Source organism: Pongo abelii, chromosome 1 (genome assembly GCF_028885655.2).
Source record: "Pongo abelii isolate AG06213 chromosome 1, NHGRI_mPonAbe1-v2.0_pri, whole genome shotgun sequence".
Classification (NCBI taxonomy): domain Eukaryota; kingdom Metazoa; phylum Chordata; class Mammalia; order Primates; family Hominidae; genus Pongo; species Pongo abelii.
This window is the reverse complement of record NC_071985.2, coordinates 2,622,842-2,627,012: the sequence shown is the minus strand read 5'-3', so window position 1 is coordinate 2,627,012 and position 4,171 is coordinate 2,622,842. Positions and strand designations below refer to the sequence as shown.

General features: G+C 36.4%; 1 protein-coding gene across 2 annotated transcripts in view; it reads right to left on the bottom strand.

Annotated features, from left to right (window-relative positions):
- The window catches only part of SMYD3 (SET and MYND domain containing 3), a 749,014-nt gene that overhangs the window by 685,673 nt on the left and 59,170 nt on the right, over positions 1 to 4,171 (bottom strand). The gene's annotated exons all lie outside the window — the stretch shown is intronic.

Sequence of the window (4,171 nt, the reverse complement as noted above, 5' to 3'; positions counted from 1 at the left end):
CCCGGGAGGCGGAGGTTGCAGTGAGCCAAGATCCCACCACTGCACTCCAGCCTGGGCTGTAAGAGCGAAACTCCTACTCAAAAAAAAAAAAAAAAAAAAAAAACTACTGAAAGGAGAAAGCAAAGTAAAAGTAGTCACACAGAAAATAAGAAAATGAAAGACTCTAATGATAAAGAAATATACTGATGTGAAATTGGTGACCAGTTGGAGGTTAAGTTTAAAAATATATATATTTTTTTGAATAGAGTATTGAAATAGGCCAGAGTTTTATGAATAAGTGAAGCAGACCCATTAAGGCAAACACTGGTACTACTTCCTCAAAGCTTTTGTGAAACGAAGGAAGGCAAAAAGGGAATGGATGGATGATCTTGGGAGCCAGACTCTGGTAGGAATCTATACCCTGGGAAGAATGGTTAGTTTTTCCACACTGTGCACTAAACTTCAGGGTATCTTATCTACCTTCCAGAATTCTTGCCTACCAACTTCCCATACAGTGCACCAGGCTCCCAACTTCAGATTTTAAGCTCTACTGTATTTAAATTCTAAGTCTTATTTAAATTTAAAAATGTATGGTAGCTCTTCCTATTTTGGATTTTGTATATTCCTTCCAGTTGTTTTTGTTTTGTTTTACTCTCTTATGTATTTGCATTAAGTAACATTTTGGTTCATACATATACATGCATAAGAAATTTTGCTCAACCTCCTCTTACCAATCAGTGATACTGGTTTCACCAAGGAGTAAGATTCTAATGTGTTAAACCCTATTTAATATCTTTCAGTTTGATCCTCAAACTGTACATTTCTCCATCTGCAAGTACAGCATTACATTCACCAACTTACCTAATGGAATTTGATACATGGTTGGACATTACTATAAATTAGCTGAATCTCAATTTATTTAGGAAGCTCTACAATGTAACGCCTCAAAAGGCAACAGTCTCCTATAGAATCAATACACATGTAACACCATTAAGAGGCAGCCTCTCAGAAAAGCGATTCAGCAATTGAGATTAATGTAATGAAAGTTATTCAGGTAGATAACAATCTAATTTTAAAACACTTGAAAGAAATAAGTCCTAACTCGTTTCCCATACAAATAGAGATGCTAGCCAGTCTGGGGCAAGGGAGGGTTGGGCTGGTGTGGTGACAGGGAAGATGGGCGCAGGAACCTAACACCAATTTTTTCACTTGTACACCTCCTAAAAGAATTTTGAAAAACCTTGTGCTCTTCTGACATTTTAAGTTGACACGTTAACTTAATGATGGCATGGATATAGTTTCCAGTATGGTATATACGTATCTTAAATATTATTGTTGCAACCCTGCAGCTACAGATTTCATTCTTTTACTTAATGAAATATGTCCACCAAACAATCTAATTGTTAAGCCTGTTCTTACTGTCAAATCAATAAATCAAATAAAACTTACTTTCTGTCAAAAAATTCATATTGCAATTCAAATAAAAGTGATAATCTGCCTTCCCTATAAATCCTCCCTCACCACCCATCACCACCACAGACAGACAACAATCAACTTGATTCTAAAAGAAAGAAATAAGGTATGGAGTCCTGCCATGGGTTTGTTACCTGGAGGAAACATCTATGATTTTGACCAAAGCAGTCATCACTTTGCTATCTTCAAATTCACACCCAGAACCTAAGAATTTTTTTTTTTTTTTTTTTTTTTTTTGGAGACAGAGTCTCATTCTGTCACCCAGGCTAGAGTGCAGGGGCTTGATCTCTGCTCACTGAAACCTCCGCCTCCCAGGTTCAAGCAATCTTCTGCCTCAACCCCCCAAGTAGTTGGGATTACAGGCGTGTGCCACCACGCCTGGCTAATTTTTGTATTTTTAGTAGAGACGGGGTTTCACCATGTTGGCCAGACTGGTCTCAAACCCCTGACCTTGTGATCCACCTGCCTCCGCCTCCCAAAGTGCTGTGATTACAGGCGTTAGCCACCGCACCCGGCCCCAGAACCTAAGAATTCTTAAATGGTCCCTTTAGTGGGTGAACCAGAGGATTTACACTCCCTGAAGCAATCAAATATTGTAAGATTTGTGCTGGGTCAGAAGCATGACTGACTGCCTTTGTCAAGTGGGAGAAAAGCAATTTGTGAACGGAGAGGTAGGAAGGAAGACTCACTCTGCCACAGGTGCTCTCAGGCAACCATATTAGAAATTAGCAAACGCAGACATTGAGCATCTAAATACCATTAAAACTATTCTTGCATACAAAATTCCTGAAAAGTCTCCATGAATCCCCAAGTGCATATATATATACACACATATATATACATATATATACACATATATATACATATATACATATATATACATATATACACATATATACATATATACACATATATACATATATACATATACATATATACATATATACACATATACACACATATATACACATATATACGCACATATATACACATATATACACATATATACATATATACATATATACATATATACATATATACACACATATATACATATATACACACATATATACACACATATATATACATATATATATATATACCCACTTTAAAGACAACTAATCTAAAAAACAGCTCCAGAGTGCTTAACTCAACATTGAAAGCCAGGCACACAAAACGCAAAAGCTGTCAGTCATAATGTTCTAAGAATAGAAGCAGAATAAAGATAACAAGGCAATGTGGTAAAAGCTTTTAGGATATGCAAATTTGACATAGGGGTGCAGAGCTTGGATTCTGGAATCAGAAAGTCTGGGGTTTGGATTCCGCCTGTACTACTTACTAGCCATGTGACTTTAAATAAATTTCTTTATCTCCTTGGGGCTTTGTTCCCTCCTCTTTAAGACAGGAGCACTATTGATGTTGATGATGGCAGTGATGATGTTTTAAGTATCTGTACTTCACTGAATTGTTGTGAGGATTAGATGAAATAACACAAGGCACTTAGCACAAAATGTAGCATGTAGTAAACATTCAATAAATGCTAACACAACATTAGGAGGGAGAGTTTCTTTTACTTAATAAAATATGTCCACCAAACAATCTAATTGCTAAGCCTGTCCTTACTGTCAAATTAATAAATCAAATAAAACCCTCTCCTGAGTATAAATCACTGCCCATTTTTGCCAGCAGTTTAGACTATGAGTGAAAAGAAGGTTTTTAGGAACACCAAGCCAACTCAGGCAAAATGGAGACATATTTTCAACTACAGGCCTGTCCTATGTCCCTAAAATTGCCTTCCATGAATGTAACCCCAATCAGAGTATAGTTTAAGGTAGAACATAAGAATTTGTCCTTCTTGCTATTGACCCAAGGGATAAACAGCACTAATAAAATTCTGCTTTTTTATAGCTACTCTCAAATCTGTATCTGAATTTCTAAACGCATTTAAGATGCCCAGAGTCTAAAAACATATAACACAGTTAACAACAAAGAAAACGAACTTATGAGGGCTGAGTTAGAAAACCCCTACAGCTGTTAAGACATAGTCTTTTGCAAACCAAGAGATTAGGAATTTAATTTGTGCACGTACGGAGGGGACTTCCAGCCACTTGTCTGGGAGAGCTTAGTACAGATAAGAAATTAATGTGCCTGAATGACCTAGACTTAATTCTTATAAACACTCTCACTTCTGAAATGGGCCCGGAGCTTTGCCTTTGAGTGGACATCCAAAAAAAAACAAAACAAAACAAAAAACCACCTGGGAATAAGAGAATTAACTTAAAAACTCATAAAAAGCAAGGCATTACTGTACATCTGATAAGACTGAAAACCATATGAATGCATAACTAATGAATTTCCCACACACCGAGTTCATGCAAAATCACACAGTTAATTCCGTTTCATACTTTAAAACCTTCACTAGAATTGGTTGTTTTTTAAATCTTTACTTTCCCATGTACTAAGGCAAGTCAGAAGACCCTCCATGTAAACATATCAATTGCCTCTAAAATAAAGACCAAGTATTGAAATAGTAAAGAGGATACTGCATTGTCTCCTAGTGCTTTTGAGGGAGCAGAGCCCAAAATCATGGCTTATTTTACTACTGGCCAAACTGTGAAGCAGAATATATCACTACATGCAGCAAATAGCAAATAAGCAGAGAATCAAAGACATCACAACGATATATCCATAAAAAAGTATTACCATATTTATCCTAAAG